The sequence below is a fragment of the Panthera onca genome, chromosome D4 (assembly GCF_046562875.1).
Source record: "Panthera onca isolate mPanOnc1 chromosome D4, mPanOnc1 haplotype 2, whole genome shotgun sequence".
NCBI classification, from domain to species: domain Eukaryota; kingdom Metazoa; phylum Chordata; class Mammalia; order Carnivora; family Felidae; genus Panthera; species Panthera onca.
Genome location: NC_138351.1, coordinates 28435958 through 28445030, shown reverse-complemented (window position 1 = coordinate 28445030; position 9073 = coordinate 28435958). Strand labels below are relative to the sequence as shown.

The window sequence follows — 9073 nt, the reverse complement described above, 5'->3', positions numbered from 1 at the left end:
GAACTTCTTTCTTCTTATCCTCTTTCTTGACTGTACGTCCACATAAAAACTCTGTTTTCTGAGTAGACCAGGACTGGTATATAATTGGGATATTTATTAAAGGAGAGACATAAACATATATAAGGAGAGATTTTGAGGAAAAAATATTCTCAAAAAAGCCTGGTTTTTAACAATATTATCTTCCTATGAATCCAGAATAATCAACTTTGTTGATTAATCCAGAATAAATACATCTTTATTGAAGGTATATCTACCCCTCCTTCCCTGGGATAATAGTCTCATGAATTATCCTCAATGTCAAATATTCACAAGGCATTTTATTTAGTGAAGGATTAAAGAGTACATTGCAACTATTTTCAATGTACCTACATACCCACAGCTACTGAATAGATAGGCTTCTAAAGTTCCCTTATGCCCATCTTTCAACCATGTTCTTCTGCAGTGTGTCCACTTTGAGTTGGACAATAAAAAAAAAAGGCACCTAATTATACTTCAAGGAGTATGAACAGGTATCCCTAATAAGCAATTGCCTGGAGTGATGTGTGGCTGCACAAATACTTATAGGTTGTCCGTACACTTTACTCGATGTTATAACTTTGATATCAAATGGTACATGCCATTAGGTTACTTTTTCAAAGCATTCCCTTGATGTTCAACTTTTATTTTCTTCTTCCAGCAATGATACAAATGGGATAAAATATTAACTCATCAAGGGGAGGCTCTGTTTCCCAACGGTTCTTTCCATATAATTTTTTTATCTGAAAAGGAATGTAAATAATATAAATTCTCCCTAGGCATAAATAGTTTCAGTTTTATAGGTGAGTTTTTTTTTTAACTTCATAATACTCTTGCTTAACATTCTTCCTACACACTGAGTTAGACTTTTCCTTTTAAGTACAAGCCAGCCAGAGGACAATTGGAATTCATGAAATCTGCCCATAAATAACAGTAGTCCTCTGGAGTCTATGATCCAATCCTGTATATTTCCATACTGTCTATCAACACAAGCATAAGAAAATAAAATTTCATGGAGGCAAAAAACACAAACTAATTGCGAATGGCCATCAGATTGTAGTGCCTCGATATGCCTTATGTTAGTTTACGTAAAGTATGTTTGATAAATACTTATTACTTATGGGCTTGAAGGAGATGCAAAGATCAGTTTATAGTATTTTCAAGTGATTAAAAATTAAAGCCATCACTTACTGATACATAAATATCTGGACCTGTGCTAAGTCATTTTATTACAAACTAAAATATATTTATTCAGTCACCATTGATAAGATCTGGCTTCCTTGCCAAGGATTGTGCCTCAGGGACAGGAGTAAGTAAGATGTTGTTATCCTATTCATAATTCTATTACTAATCTCACCATTTTTATCCCTCTACATAAGGGTAGGTTGCGAGTCTTTTAAAAAGGCTAGATTTACAACTATCTCAGCAAAAGTCAAGAATGAATTATCTGGATTTGCCAGACAGTGTTTAATGAGAAGGGCTTTATGTGATGGGGTGGTTCTTTGAAGATATTCTCATTGCTACTTGTTTCAAAAGACAACTTGTAGCATTTTTCCTTTTATATTAATTTCACTAAAGTATGTTTGATACATACTCATTATGTGCCAGTAACTGGGCTGGAAGGAGATGCCATTTCCCTTCGGCTTGAAAACATTTCTTGTAAGCTTTATTTTTCATACTGTACAATAGGAACAAGAAGGCAAAACTATTCTGCTCTTGGTGCGGAAAGAGACGGACAGCATAGATTGATAAAAATAACCATGCACATTTATATACGGCTTTCTATTTCTTAAGGTACATTGGCATGTATTATTTATCTCATAAGAACTCTGGGGGCACCTGGGTGGCTCAGTCGGTTAAGAGTCCGACTTCAGCTCAGGTCACGATCTCGCGGTCCGTGAGTTCGAGCCCCGCGTCAGGCTCTGGGCTGATGGCTCAGAGCCTGGAGCCTGCTTCCAATTCTGTGTCCCCCTCTCTCTCTGCCCCTCCCCTGTTCATGCTCTGTCTCTCTCTGTCTCAAAAATAAATAAATGTAATAAAAAAATTTTTTTTAAAAAAAGAAGAACTCTGGTGATATCAAAGATTTTAAAATAGCAAATGGGCTGCTGGCTTGGAGCCATCAAAGTCTTGGATCCAGGGTAAGAAATGGATTTCCTTCTGGTCTAAGGAATAAAGTCCCTTTGACTTTATTTTTCCATCCCATGCTGGCCTTTTGAGTGTATGTGCCTTGTTCTTATTTAGGTCATTGGAATATGTACTCTTTGAACCCATCCAAAAGGGCAGTTATGATTAAGGGGATTCGATCCAATAAATCAAATCTGCAAGGTTCCAAGCCAGGAAGAATTTGCTTCCCGTGGACTAGAAGGATACATTTTATTATTTCTCCATCTGTAAGTTGTTTCTACGGATTCATAGGAGGCCCTAATCTACTACATAGCCACACTAGTTCATTACAGTATAACACTAGGTGATGGATGGAATTGGAAGGCTATAGACAGCAGAGGAAGGAAAGGCGGAAAGGGAAGAAGGAGCAGAAGCAGAAAGCCAAAAACTGCTTTAAAGAAAGGGAAAGAAGCAAATCAAGTGCAAGAGCGGGAGGGACCAGGGCAAGGGTAGATGTCCAAAGACACTCAGCTTGATTAGAAAGGAACTAATTATTTCTTTAAAAGAAAATGTTGTAACCAGATAGCTTGCACAATCTTTAGAATAATGTAGCTAAGCAGAAAAAAATTAGCAGCAGCTATGCTAAACATTAATAGTGATTAGCTCCGGGTTGCAATATGAGTGATTATCATTATTGCCATTTGCTTTTTTGCACTTTTCAGACCCCACCAAACGAGACCAAGTCAAAATCAGATCAAACGAACCTTCACAAACTCCTTTCTGTCTTTATTATTGACAGCTGGCAACATCACCGCCTCTCCAGAGAAATTGTTCCATGTAACGTCCAACTCACAGCCATGTCCATACCATAAATCAGAAAAGTTTGTTGAACACGTTACTACATGCAACTTGTGTTGAGTTAAAAGCACTTCATAAAGTGAGTTCAAATTTCTAATTCCTAAAATAAAGCTTTTTTTTTTTTTAATTTTGCCAACAAGTGCTTATATCCCTTTGGTTCATTTCTGTTCTTTGGAAAGTAGAACATAGTATTAGTAATTGTAGGAAAACACATTTATGCACCCTGGAAAGTTAGTGTTGATGCTGGTCATTTTCCAAATAAACAACTGAACTGAACTTTTTTGAGATGAAAGAGTTATTGCAGTTAACTCCCAGAATTACTTGGTTCTGTCTGGATTCTTGTTTTAATTGATTTAAATACTGTGTGCTATCAAATTCCTGTTTCCCGAGTTCAAAGAGAAGTGGCTGATCCAGAGAGATGAATGTTAATGATAAGAAAAGGACAAATTCAATACTCCCAGACTATCCAAATAAAAACACAATATATTTTCATCCTCGGCCTACTAGTGAAGAATTTAATCTTTAGTAACATAAAGCTTTTGGCTCAAGATTTCTAGGCCACTGACAAAAGAAGATGGTTGTGAATGATTGATACTTGCAAAAATAATTTGTAACTCGTTATTTATTCTTAAATAATGAACTCATATTTATTTAAGGCCCAGTCACATGGATGATATTGCCACAAGATTTACTTGCTCATTTAAATGGACTTAAAACCTTTAGTTTTTGGCCTTTTCTTGCATTTTTGCAAGCTGGGAGAACCAGTTTCTTTTAGTTTGTTACCAGTATCAAAGAATGCATCCTAGAGCCTTGTTTTTAACTTGTTAAGAAATCGGTTGGTGTAGTTCATTCCGTTGCTTGTTGACTATCAATATAATACAGGTATGGTCCCAACCTGAAAGCAGACTGTTAGCAAGTGAGGGTTTTGGAGTTAGTCTCATCTACTCGGGCAAATCTCTTTCCTCTCTCTGAGCCTCATTTTATGCAACTGTAAAACGGGGACTAACAGGTCTACCTCATGAGGTTATTACATGACTTAAATGAGACGATGTAGCGAAAGCATTAAGCATTAAGACAAGTTATGATACGCATTTAATTTTCAAGGGGCTTACTGCTGTTTTGTTGTTAGCAAACATAGCTTATTCAAGACCAATCAGTCCCTCACTGTCCTTGTTGAAAACTTACCTAAATCCATTTCTAAACTGCTGCTCTGTCCCCAACCCCTCGTGTCGCTTTCATTTGCTCATTCAAATCTCTTAGTCTGGATGTCATTTCTCACATAATGACTCCTTTCTTGAATCTCTTGCAGCTCTTTCCTCCCTTTTAAACAGGCTTTTTCATGCAGCAACATGGATGGACCTAGAGGGTATTATGCTAAGTGAAGTAAGTCAGAGAAAGACAAATACCATATGATTTCACTTACATGTGAGATCACATGTAACAAGTGAACAAACAAACAAACAAACAAGCAAGCAAAGAAAAAGCAGAAATAGACCCATATATACAGAAAACAAACAACATCAGGTACTTTTTAATAAGTTGTGTTGAAAGGATAGAGAATCAATTCTGTGCAAAAAAAAAAAAAAAAAAAAAAGGAAGAAAGAAAAGAAAAGAAAAGAAAGAAAAACAATGTATAACCTGATTCTAATCATGAAGAAATAAATCCAAATTGCTTGACTTTTTCAAAAGTATCAAAGTCAGTGGGGAGAAATGAAGACTAAAAAACTGCTCCAGATTAAGAGACAAGAAGCATGTCGAGAAAATGTTGCATGTGATTCTGAATGGGACCCTGGGTGAGATGTTTTTCTTTTTATTTATTTATTTATTTATTTATTTGCTCAAAATGACATTATTAGAATAACTGGTGATATTTGAATAAGGCTTGTAGATTAGATAATAGCATTCATCAGCGTTAAGCTCCTGGGTTTGATAACTACACTGTGATTTTGTAAAACAATGTCCCAGTTTATGCGGAGTAAAGAAGCATTATATCTGCAACTGGGTTGCATAGTTCATAAGGAAAATAATTAATACACATATTTACAGAGACTGATAAAGCAAACATGTAAAATGATAACAGTTGGGAAATCTCCGTGAAGCATATACGAAAGTTCTTTGTACTCTTCCCGCAACTGTTTCACAATAAAAAGTTTTAAAAAATGGACTTTTACTATGATGACAAACATGATTTGTAGTTTCCCACTTTGTACGTATTTGGGGGAAAAAAACTGTAATCTGCTCCTATTAGGAAAAGTGACGTTTTAAACAATATGTGGCTTAAAAAAAAATGTTTTTAAAATAGAAACAGCCGCAGAAAGAACATTTTGCAAATGAATGTTTGAAAATATTTCTTGTTCTCATGCCTTTTAAAAAGCTTTATGAGTATACCCATACAAAGCTTCCGTGTCTCACCCTTGAAGGAAACCATGAAAATAAAATGATCTAACCCACTGAAAAGTCTTCCAAATGTGGCATTGCAGTGAAATTCTGTTCTACTGTTTGTGATGCAGATAATCTGCACTCTAGAACTATGTGGCTTAAAATAATTTAATACTATCTCTTACAGTTCTGGGTATAGACAGGCTTAACTGGATGGTTCTCACTTGGGGATGTCTCACACAACTGCAGTCACAGGTGAGTGGGGTTGAAGTCACCTGAAGATTTTCTCATTCACATGTCTGCTGTCTGGGCAAACTTGGCTGGAAGTGTTGAGAGCTGGCCAAGCATCTCTTTCCTTTTCTGCCTACATGAATGGCCTCGGTTTCCTCACAACCTGGCAATCTCTGGGTACTCTATCTTATGCAGTGGCTGGCTTTCCCCAGAAAGTCCAAAGTCTTCAATATGACCAAGTCTCAGAAGTCAGCCAGCGTCTGGGGCACCTGGGTGGCTCGACTTTGGCTCAGGTCACGATCTCGCAGTCCAGTCTGTGAGTTCGAGCTCCACGTCGGGCTCTGTGCTGACAGCTCAGACCCTGGAGCCTGCTTCAGATTCTGTGTCTCCCTCTCTCTCTCTCTCTGCTCTTCCCCTGCTCAGGCTCTGTCTGCCTCTCAAAAAAGTAAGTAAGTAAATAAATAAATAAATAAATAAATAAATAATAAACAAACATTAAAACAAATTAAATCAAAAAAGAAATCAGGCAGCTTCATTTTAACAATACCCCATTGGCTAAAGCAGTCACACATTAGCCAAGATTCAAGGGAATGAAAGAACAGACTCTGTCTCTCAGTAGGGAAATGACTTGGCATTTGCTAGGAGGGAAGGAATTGATGGCGGCCACATTGGAGACAAGCTACCAACACGCACAGAAACGTGAAATGTTCTGATTACTTCCTAAGGAGAACATATTGACATACAGAGCAAATGGACATTTACCAGCCACACTTTGGGAAAAGACTATGATTAATTGGTGGATGGGATTTAAAAATTCATATCAGGATTTAGTCAGTATGGTCCAGCATGTACTTCTTCCCTCTGAGTCTTTGTGGGGTAACATTTTCAGCTGTGACAGCCAATAAACTGACTGAATGACTGCATCATAAAGTATAGAGTCAAATATTTTTAAGAAGGGAGCATATTCCATCACATATTTTCATAAAAATATTACTATTAAGAATAGTTTTATTAAAAGAAAACGCTTTTGACTATTAATGTTATAAAATATTAACTGGTTTATATAATTTCTTTTAACTTCTATTTTTGTATATAGTTTAGGTACATAATATGTCCATACAGTTACACATTTGAGAGAGACAGCCTACTGTTTTGCTAAGGACATAGATTCTGGAGTGAGATGCCCAGATATGAATCCTGATTCCATGGTGTGACTTTGGACAAGTTACTTGACCTCTCTGTACCTCAGTTTTCTCAGCTCTAAATAGAAGCAATGATATTACCTATGTCATAGGTATAAGGACTGAGTTAATATAGGTCCAAGCATGTAATAGTTAGCTATAACTATTACTATTTAACAGTATTTTTTAAAATAAAACTCCAGTCCCTTTGTCAAAATGATTCCACATCTAGGTATGGCTATGGAGAAATACTCATGTGCTCAAAGAGCAGCTTTTGCAGGGATGTCCATGGAAGCATCATTTGTAATGGGGAAAAATGGAAACTGTATAAATGCATAGGGGAAGAGTTAACAGAGTGTGGGATACAGACACAATCGAATACTTCACAGTGGTTCCAAAGAGAAAGGCAAATTTTTTTTAATTTTTTTTTTTTTTCAACGTTTTTTTATTTATTTTTGGGACAGAGAGAGACAGAGCATGAACGGGGGAGGGGCAGAGAGAGAGGGAGACACAGAATCGGAAACAGGCCCCAGGCTCCGAGCCATCAGCCCAGAGCCCGACGCGGGGCTCGAACTCACAGACCGCGAGATCGTGACCTGGCTGAAGTCGGACGCTTAACCGACTGCGCCACCCAGGCGCCCCGAGAAAGGCAAATTTACGTGTCTTGATGTGGCAACACCCCCAAGACATGAAATTAAAAATCAAGTTATGGAACAGTTGGGTACGATATAATTCCATATATGTAAAAGACAATCATAAAATTAAACCATATGCCTCTAATGTAAATATTTGTGTTTATATATAAATATTTGTATGTCTATACATGCGTATAAAAAAGGTCTAGAAGAATCTATGCCACACTGAGCTTACAGAGATGTGGGTGGAACAGGGTGGAATGGGTTGTTCCCCATTTTGTAAATGTTTTATAAGAATGTATCAGTATAATGATCATACAACTTAAGATAGATTTTAAAAAGAGTGTGAGAGTCACCTATCTAGATTGCGGCAGGGAAAGTGCATTGAACTTGATAATTAGTTATGTAATTGTGGTCAGAATGGGGAAAGTGACCGGTGGGTTTTTGGTGTTCTTTATTCTTAAAGACTACATTTCACCCATTAATTTCAATATAGTAAGAATTTTTTTCTTCATTTTTAAAGTTAACAAGTGATGGCAAGAGATGCTTGAGAACATTTATGTAGTCAAGATCACAAGAAGAACATCCAAGAACTCGCTCATTTTGTTCCTTTTAAGACCCATCATGGATAATAGTTTATGAACTAAAAAAAAAAAACATTGATTAATCATGCCCATGGTGAGAGATTGCTTTTGCTACGGTAAGTATTCCATTCACTTCCTTGAGGAAAGAAAGAAAGTAGTATGGCAGATTATTAAATTCATATCGTATATTATTGCTAAGTGCGAATCACTTTTCAAAAGTCCTGAGTGTAATCTTGTCTTGATACATAACTTCACTACATGCCTTGAAGCCATTGGCAGGTCTCCAAAGAGACAAAGCAGAACTTCAAATGTTATTTCAGATCGCTGAGGAAACAGGGGAAGTGAGATCGATCTTGCTTTAAATGACTGGAGTCGGGCTCCGCATGGGCTAGTCTTTTCTGCCTTATTTTGGGGGCTGTGCTTTGCCGATGAAGCGGTGTTGCCGGGATTCAAAAGCTGAGCTAAGCCAAGAGCTCAGTGGAACAAAGAGGGAAAGGGGTGCCCTCCTCCAACAGCTGTCTGCGTGTGTCAGCCCAGGTTACAGCCGGGAGCAGCTGTGCCCGGACCCACATGTGTCCCCGTGGGAAAGCCAGCTCAAAACTAACAGGAAGAAAAGTGACTCCTCTGATTTCAGAAAAGCAACTTGATCCCCTTATGGAAAGTGAGGGCCATTGCAGTTTTTGCTACAGGTTAGAGAGAGTCTAAGGCAAGACTCCATCCTCAAACTCTGCCCTTCAGGGGGCTGAACAGCTCTGATGAAAATCCAAACAAAACTCCTGAGCCAGGGAAGGAGGTCCTTCCACGTGGCAGGTGCCCAAGGGCCAGCTATGATGAGGTTTTGCTTTGGGTACCTGGAATGGGAAGGGAAGAGAACTTGCTTGCTCTGCCTGGTTTCCATATGAAACCATAAACACCGACCTGGAGAGCTGGGAGCTGGGTGAATGGTCATCACCAACCAGCTTATGGTATTTCCAAAAAGAAAGCCTTTTCAAAACCCACAAGGGAGCACCATGTGATGAGCTGAAAGCAGTGAGGGGCTGGAAGTGTAGAGGAGGCAATTTTCGAGGCTCCAGTGCCCCAGGCCATG

General features: G+C 38.0%; 1 long non-coding RNA gene across 3 annotated transcripts in view; it reads left to right on the top strand.

Annotated features, from left to right (window-relative positions):
- The first annotated feature begins 5521 nt into the window (after nucleotides 1–5521).
- The window catches only part of LOC132663543 (uncharacterized), a 59985-nt gene continuing 56433 nt past the window's right edge, over nucleotides 5522–9073 (top strand). For all 3 annotated transcript variants that reach the window (XR_009603110.2, XR_009603112.2, XR_009603111.2), the window contains exons 1-2: nucleotides 5522–5610; nucleotides 7926–8102. This is a non-coding gene — a long non-coding RNA (uncharacterized LOC132663543). The remainder of the gene's footprint in view (nucleotides 5611–7925; nucleotides 8103–9073) is intronic.